Below are 9594 nucleotides of genomic sequence, written 5' to 3' on the forward strand. Positions count from 1 at the left end.
CGCTTCGTTTCAAGAAAATCCTTAAATACAGCGTGGAAACAATTTCCACAAAAGTAGTCACGAGAAAGCCCATTTTAAAGGAAAAGAAACACGAAATATTTCGTGGTTTTCAAAAAATTACAGAGAAAATAGACAATGCTTCGGTAAAACAGAAACAGTTAAACTGGTGGCAGAAATATGTTCCGTAAAGTTCACTGGTGTTGTCGAGTGTTTTTCGAATTTTAAAATACAGCGTGTTATTGAAAGGTGCGTACAAAATAAAAACGGCAATTGGTCTCGAAGTATGGGTGCTAAAATTAAAAATAAGTTCAGGTAAAAGTGTTCTCCTTTTAGAGATAAAAATTATTAAAATTGATGTCCAAATTCGTTGTACGCCTCTGATAAAAAGGTCATCTTTCGTTCCTATCGCAACAAAAGTGTCTCTTATTTTTTTATTATTGTTATAGTTGCTAGGATTTACTAAAATAAATTAATTTTACCTATTTATCCTTAAATAGCGTTTAAAAAGGTTGGATATGGGGTTAATTTTCCCTTTATAATTTTGATAACACAAATTAAGTTTTTCAGGCTTCTTAGACTTCGCGAAGAACTGTCAATTTTGTTGTACGTACCTTTCAAAAACACGCTGTAATACCGATACAACGGTGTCGGTGCCGTTAATATTATAATCAGAATCAGAAAGACGATTGCCCAGATTTATATACCTACATGCTTTGTAGGGTCCGCTCTACAATTGGTTTTTAAGTTTTATATAAGGGAAAACACTCGGCTTTGAGAAAAATTGTACGTAATACACGTATAAATTTAGGTTTCCGAAAAGGAGGTTTTTCACATTAAATAGCTACCAGAATCAAATTTCTAAAGCGGTATCTCCAATTGCGTGATAGTGGTGAAGATTTACTTTTCATTTTCTTGGATGAGACATGGATATACCAAAACGGATCCATGGTAAAATTGTGGATCCATGATGATGACATCAAAGCTTGTCCTAAAATAACTAGTGAAGGGAAAATATTCACAATTTTACATGCGGGTTGCTCTTTGGGCTTTTACAGAGATGCAATTTTCTGCTTGATTCAAAAATAGATTCAGCAGATTACCACAAAACCATCACATTTTCGATATTTGAAATTTACTTACTTACATGTCACATTTTTGATACCTACTTTCTGACATTCCACTTATATATTATACCATGGCCGACTAGTATAAATATTATGGCATGTCCAAGAGGTACCATACGTGCTGCCATCTATTAATAATTCAAAAACGACAAAAGAATTATTAACACTTTTTGAAAGGCACAAAGGCATTCATACCGAAACAAACCACCATTACACGTTTTGAAGTCTTATAATGTCAAGTCAAATTAAAATTTTGCTAAATTATTAAGTGTAATTATTAATAGATGGCAACACGTATGGTACCTCTTGGACAGGCCATAATCTTTATACTAGTCGGCCATGATTATACATCATACATTACACAGTAGAACAATTATGTCCGCAGTTACACAGCTTAAAAAAAAGTTACCAAATCTAGTTACATCTACCGAACGTGAATTCCGTATAGGGTCTTTATTTGATATTAAAAGGCATAAGAAAATTCTAGACAACAATGTTACCAACCTGTGAGTATGAGTGATCACTGATCAGATCATATTTTAGTTTTTAGTTCATTAAATTTGAAAATTTTATTTTGTCAGCGTGGCACAACGTTTTACAGTTGTGTACTTGTGTTTACTAGTCATACAAGAAAAAAGTGAGCGCTGCCGAGGTAGCTAAACGGAATTACCAGAAAATGTTCTTATCATAAAGGAGAAGAATCAAACACTGCTTATAATGTAACTGATCAAAGAAATTTTTAAACAGCAAGGAAGGGTGATTATTTTATCCACAAAAGAGTTTTGTGAAGAAAGTTATAAAATAAATAAAACATTTTATTAGCATTCATATCACTTCTAAGTCTGAATAACAATTTCCCCCTTAAAGAAGTCCTTGAACAAGAATTTATATTATGAAACTGATAAGAGAACGCACGTGGTTAATGTGTCCTGAGAATGGGTTTACAAACCAAGAAGATTTATTTTTTAAAGTCTCAAAAAATGTTAAATCAATTGATGCCATATTTAAGAGTAATGACAATTCAGTCTAGTTATCTTATTTATTTCCTATAGGTATCACGACAGAGATACACAATTAGTAAAATGCTGAAATTATGGGTTAATTATCAAATTTCTAATTACACAATCTAAGATGTGTCTTTTAATAAATGACTCCTCCTATTTTCTTTTATATTTTATTTTATAATTTTTATCATTTATACCGTTTGCATATTATCATCTTATGATGTACTGTGTACGCATTCTAGAAGGAAGTATTGTTTTTAAACTTTCTAAACTAGTAGAGTTTGGCCATGTACACACTCAACAGGAAAAACTAAAATTTACTAAGAAAAGCATTTGCAATAAGTTAATATTAGAGTTTGGAAGAGTGGAATAGTGTATGCTTGTCACGAACCATCGTGTCATGCATTATAAAGCTGAAACTAAAACCACGGAAAGAACTACATAAATGTCAAGACTGATTCATATAAAATCTGGTAGGAGATGAAACTGCTCCGGTATTCATAAAGAATAGTAATTCCACAAAATCGCGCAATACGGGCTAAATATTTGATTGATGTGCCAGCTCAACATGGAGGAAATAAAGGGATTGAATTGAGGATGTCGGCTACGGCACGACTTTTCGTGGAAAATTCGTCAGCGTGTCTCGACCAAATAATACAGATCAGACAGACGGAAGCCCAATAATTTACTCATCAGGAATTAGTCATGATAGTTCCGACCAAAATAAACTATAAAGTCTATCAAAAATAAATGATGATGACAATAAAATATCGCTTAGCGAGTTAATCCGTGTGCCGGCAGCACGATCTATACCAAAAGCGAGGCCAGGCCTGTATCGGCTGGAATGATGAATGTAGCCAACATTTGCATATGCCGAATGATGTATGAGTTCCGCTGAAATCAACAGTGGCGAATTATGTTCCGATCTGTGATCTATAAATTCACCATTTCACATCAGACTCTTCAATTTGCCATTACGACCGACTTAACACAAAATATGCAACGACTTCACTGCTAACGGGAGCATTTCTTCCAGCGTGCACAAACTTATTCACGGTGTGAAATCGTCGCATTCAAAAAGCGAGAAAATTTAAATCGCCAAAAACATGTATATGTATTTATTACAAAAGCAAAACCGTGATGTAATTATTGTAGGAGTGAAATTTAAACTGTTTTCTGTTCCCACTCATTTTGATGGTTTCAAGGAAAATGGAAGAGAGGAATTAATTTATTTGCAAGGATAAAATCTGAGTTTTTAAATATTAAAAAAATGGAAACAACAAAAACAAATGTAATGATTCATGATGACGGGTAAATTGGTATTTTTTGATATTAGCCCTCGAATTGCGGCATCTTGCGGAGAGACACGAAACGGGGCGTTGGCGTTGGGTTTTAGAAACCCTGGTCTAAAAAGGGGAACCTTATTGTTTTTTTTTGACTTGCAATAAAATGATGTTAATACATAAAGGTTTTTCGAAGTAAAAACAAATTGCAATTAATAAACAACTTCTAATAACATAAAAAAAATTATATTCTTCGGTTACACGTGTTGAAAAAATTTCAGATTGTAATCTGATAGGTCGTTTTCCAAACTGTGGGACACCAAAATATAGTGCGCGACAGACACACAAATCTCTTGCATTTTCTTACAAAAGAGCATCGGTTTCGTGCTCCCCTTTGTATTTCTTGGTTGAGTCTAACATCTTGAATACAACAGAACTCGGTATATTTGTTAACAGTGAACGTTATTATAATAATAATAACTCTATTTGCTACACATTTAGTAACCTAAATACATACAGAAAAAATGAAAAAAATGTGCTTTAAATTAAAATTAAAATTAAATTAAATATAAACTGTTTCCCTATATCCTATACCTAACACCTATTAAGGCATAATTTACATTAATGTTTAGGTTGGATCGTGAGTAATACTTAAACTATGATTTTAAACACTGCCGTAAAGATTGATCCTCGACTGATCTAAACTAAACTTGAGTATACCTAACTGATCCCGGAAATGGCTAAATTTATCGAAAAACATATCACAATAATTATGGCAATACTTGTGAGAGTTGCTGCAAATAGGTAATATAAATTGGAGATTTCGTTAATACATTCGAATAGGCTTTATTTAAGTGAACTAGTTGTTTATTTCTTAAATTAGATCTCAGTACATGAAGTTTGATCTTAGATAGGAGATATACACAGTCAATTTTAGAGTGTGATAAATCATATAAGAATTTAATAGAGGTGAGAATACGTTTTAACATTAATTTTACCTCACAGCTCCGGGAATCTGCCACCAGGCTTATAAGTAGGAAATTTCCAGAAATTCTCTTTGAATAGCTTCGATCCACTTTATTTGAACACTGTAGATCGGATACCATATCAACGACGCGTACTCCAGTCTAAACCTTTAAAGCGCAAAGAATAATGAGAGTACACACTGTATGTTACAAAAATTTCAACAATTTCTATAAATGAAACCCAATGTCTTGTGAACTGATGAAGTCAAATAGTCAATTTAGTCTAGAAATTTCAGTTCACTATCGAAAACTACACCTAGAACTTTTATCTTATTTGTACGTGTCAGCGTCTCCGAATTAATGGTATGCCTACTCTAGATGATTGTATAAAACTTTCTTTACTATAAAACATTTAGCTATGTTCAGATAAAGTCGATTGTCCTAGCACCATTTCCATAGCGTTGATAAGCATGTCTGAAGAAATTTACTGTCGGAAAGAATGTTGATTTGTGGAAAGATTTTTAACTCATCGGCGAATAATAAGAAATTACACTTTACAATCTGGGGTAAGTCATTCATGAAGATAATAAATAGAAGAGGTCCTAGGTTTGAGCTCTGGGGCACTCTAGAGTTTGGTGTTACACTTTTTAAACGGACATTTTGATGATCAACTATTTGTGTGCGATTTAATAAGTACAATTTGAAGAAATTAACTAGTGACTCGCTGAAACATATCACCCGCAATTTATTCAATACCATACAATGATTAGTTCGATCGAAATCCTTGGCGAAGTCGGTATAAATGACATCCACTTGTTTGTTATTGTCCAAGCTTTCGTGTAAAAATTCACTAATGCACGCTAGGTTTGTTACCGTCAATTTGTTTTGCATAAATCCATGCTGTTGGATGGAGATTTTGTTTTTTATGGACGTATATATGCGTTTATAGACAATACTCTCGAAAATTTTAGAAAAGTTGGAGATGATTGAAATTGGTCTGTAGCTATCAATATTCGAGGCATTACCCTTTTTTAAAATGGGGCAAAATTTGGCTTGTTTCCATGTTTGCGGAAATGGATTACTTTTTAAAGCAATGCTAAAAATTATTGGCAGTAATTTACAAACAATGACATACAATCGTTAACCATAAAACCGGGTATTTGGTCAATTCAAGCTGTAAATTTGTCACTTAACCGAGTTATTGCCATAACAATCTCATTTTCTGTAATATTACTGAAATTTATGTGATTAGTGTGAATATCTATACTATAATTGATGTTGAATACACACTTTCGAAATATCGATTAAATACCGCGACAATGGCTTTTGGTCCTTCATAGTTATTATTATCAGAATCAAAAAGATTTTGGGGGTTTTTAATTTATGGTTTTTTAGTCGTATATGCGACCAATTCTTTTTCGGGTTTAAACATACATCATTCTCGATGTCTTTTATGTAGTTATTATATGCACTATATATTTATTTTTTAATTATGGATCTCAAAATTTTCGGTTCTAGCAAATGTACTTTTGCTTTAGTTTTTGCATATTTTCTGCGTACTTTATTCTTGCGGCGTATGTTATTGTATTTCATAATAAAACCATGGAGGATAACTACATCTAGATTTATAATGGTACTGACAAATCAAATGCCTTATATGCATATTGGCAGATAAAATTCCGAACGGACCGAGTCAACACTATTTAGGAGCTAATGATGACCAATTGATATTACCAAGGAGCTTATAAAGCTCAGGGAAATTAGCTTTTCTAAAATTATATCTTTTGTAAGTCTTATGTCCTACGAAATTATGGTGACTTCACCACGTAATGCTGGGTGATGCGAATCTACACCTACAATAGGTTTACAATTGTTTGTGATTGTGCAGCTCGTAACATTGCAAAAAACTAATTCGAGAAGGCGCTTATTTGTATTTTCGTAGTACTATGTTGTTATGAAGTCAATATCGTTCAACAACTGAAAACGCTTAAACTGTCAATAACACCCTGGCAACATACCTGAGCTGTTAAGAAAGATTTTAACAGCCCGCCTTTTTTAACGGCCCGATTTTTTAACTTTTATTAAAAAAAAAAGTACACGCAAATAAACAATAACACCTATGTAACATGAAGATTATTAAATAGTGCAATTGTAAAAGCTCACATTGCCACAACCAGATAACTTAGTTTCAACTTAAGAAACATGTCTTCATGTAAGTAATTTCTCTTCTTCGGCAAGCACCATTCCAAATGCCAAAACAACTTTTTCCATCAAATGGTCTTCATCTGGCGCATAGAAATCTAATCGGTCATCAAATAGTAATGAGAGCATACCATTTCGTCAATATACGCCCTGATTACGCACACTTTTCACATAGTTTTCTTTTTCCCACTGAAGGAACAAATCTAATTCTTTTTCGTACTGCGACGAAATTCCGGTGGGACGGGACGGTGACGGTCCGGAATTTCACTGATAACGCTTGGGGCGGCGTGCTTCGGTGCCAAGCCTTGGGCCAACTAGTGCCACTGATATAGAAACACGTTTGACCGACCTTGACTTATGCGGACACCAGGGGTGGCACCTTCGGTCAGGAGCGGTGTTCGCTCGGGCGCCAGCTCCCTCTCCGGGGGAGGGAACACCCGGTTGCTCTCAAGCTGGAGAAACAGATCTCCAGAGGGTGAGCGCCCGCGAAAACAAGAGAATAAAATAAAACGGAAAGAAATATTTTACAATAAATTGGGTTTATTCCCTGCCACCAGCTACACGGCTGAATTATAAATCTTACTGCTAAACTCAACTTTGATAAAATTACAATTCACACTTTACAAGAAGAAAAGGAATAACACTTCTGGCACGTTCGTTTCCTCCTGGACGGCGACTTTCTTCAGGACGGGATCCTCCTGGACCTGGAGAAGGCGACTCTGGAACGGGAAATCGCGTGGGGACGGTACGGCGTCCCGAAAGGGGGCACAGTGGCGGTACACGACGCGTGCTTAACAGTTCCGACTTGTGACGGTGACGACAACAAAAAACCGGTGACGGTGGTACGGTTTTTCGCTCGGCAATTCAAAACCGGTACGCAGACAGGTAGAAAACCCAAAACGGTACTTACGGTGGTCAGTTCTTTCAGGTCTTCTCCAAAAAATCAAACTACGAAGATACACTTTTGGTGACAACGGCCGCAACACTTCCATACCCTTTGAATTGCCATAAGCGGCGGCGCGGCGATCGCGAATTTAACCCCGGCTCACTGGGTACGCGTCCCGATTTCCGGCCCGCGAAAATTCGCTTCGTTGCAGTACCTGCACTTAAATTTCTCGGGAATCAATTTCGTGTTTACGTTCCGGGCTCTAGCAAGAACTTTTGATGGAAGTTCAGCGTTTTTCTCCATTTTTCACTTTTGAAGTTTTGAATTTTTGTGTTATCAACAATAATTCTGTTGCTAAGGTAACAAAGGCGTCTACGATTTTGCAATTTTTTACCTTCAAATACTGAACATTTCCACAATTTAAAATCTAAATTTTGGAGTATATAATTTAGTACGACGAAAACCGTTGTAGATCGGGCTTTAAACAGTTCTCTGTAACTTCCTAGCAAAAATAAAACACTTCACAGGATAAAGCGTTGACGTAAGTCACGGTGCCGGGTCTCCGAGACTTTTTGGTCAATAACTTTTTAGCGGTGAGAAGTCGAAGTTCGCTACAACAGATAGTGGAGCAGTCTTAGGAACGTAATAGGGTTCCTCACATGAAAAAATCCACGAAACAATTTTCTGATGGAGAGTTAAAATAGTAAATTCTTTTATTAGGAGCAAAAATGAGACGCCGTCAGAATAAGTAGTTTTGCTGAATCATTAAAAAAATTTAAATCGTTCATACTTTTAGCCTGTGTTATTCCCAAAAAATCCATTTACCTGCACAAATTTGAATAGATATTTATTTAATTTTTTTAGTACGAGCGTTGATAATGTTCTTCTAGTTTACATCGTATAACTTAGAGTTTTACTAAGACCTCAAAGGGGTCTGTTATGCTGATTCTAGATATTTTTTCAAGAGTTTATTATTTTTTATTTTAACTCATAAACCTTAAGTCAAAACTATGAATACGCTATTAAATCATATAAAGAGGAGCAGGTAATAATATAGATTTCAGCCGAGATTTGCTTTTGTTGGGAAGAGCAGAACAGCAAACAAAGTTTGGTTAATGTTTTACCATATACACGATAATCTTAAAGTAGGTACACCGAAAATTCCACAGTATTCTGTCCAGCAGTTTCGGAGAGTATCTTCCTAATAAAATCGCAAACAGAGAGAACAGCCGACAGACTCTATTACAACAGTTCCTCAGTTTGTGCTCGAAAAGAAAAAAGTTAAATATTTGTGTTAAAATCTCTCTATATACTTTAATAAAAGTGTCTCATCTTTAAATACTCTGCAACAGTTTCAACATTCATTCAAAGAAACGAAACGAAAGAAACACGCTATGCCGTTTAACAGGCCTTTTAAAATAAATTATTCTAAGGGCATAGTTGGCCATGGATTTCAAAAATCCCGCTTCGCTGAAATGACGCCCGTGATTATGCCTCATTATAACCTTTGTAACCTGTCATTTAAAGTCGTCGTTTTTATTGTTTTAACGTTTTTCAAATGCGAATTACAGCAAGTCTCGTTGATCCAAGGTCAAAACAACAAAACAATCATTTTCAAAACTCTTGGTGGTTGCGTACAAAAATTGTGTTTTTGTACTAGGAAGCGAAGACTGTGAAAATAGTTTTTTCTGTTGAACAAGACATTTTCATTGTTATATCTTGTTAGCGCAATGGGACTTCGTAAAAGAAGAGTTGTGTATTCTGTAACCGCTTGTAAGCAAGAATATTTGGCCAAATACCCTGATTCAATAATTCAAAAAACATCGCTAGAGGCTCACATTAGAGATGTAATCAACAGATTTGATCGAACTGGCAGAGTCAACAAAGATAAATCTCGTGGAAGACTTGAGCAGAATTGAACAATTGAACAGCGGGTCCAAAGTTTTGACGAAAGGATGCGTTCTTGGGCATTTAGTATTTAAAGTTAAATTTGACGGACGGTACGTTTACATGACCTACTGCGATCCTATAATAATTTATAGAAACCCTGTATGTGACTGCTCAATTTCTATCAACGGCCGAGAATTCACAAATGGAACTGTGTCTGCCAACGAAGGCAATTTATCGATT

The sequence above is a fragment of the Zophobas morio genome, unplaced genomic scaffold (genome assembly GCF_036711695.1).
Source record: "Zophobas morio isolate AGI-343-1 ecotype UQ-CSIRO unplaced genomic scaffold, CSIRO_AGI_Zmor_V1 ptg000017l, whole genome shotgun sequence".
In the NCBI taxonomy this organism is placed as follows: Eukaryota; Metazoa; Arthropoda; class Insecta; order Coleoptera; family Tenebrionidae; genus Zophobas; species Zophobas morio.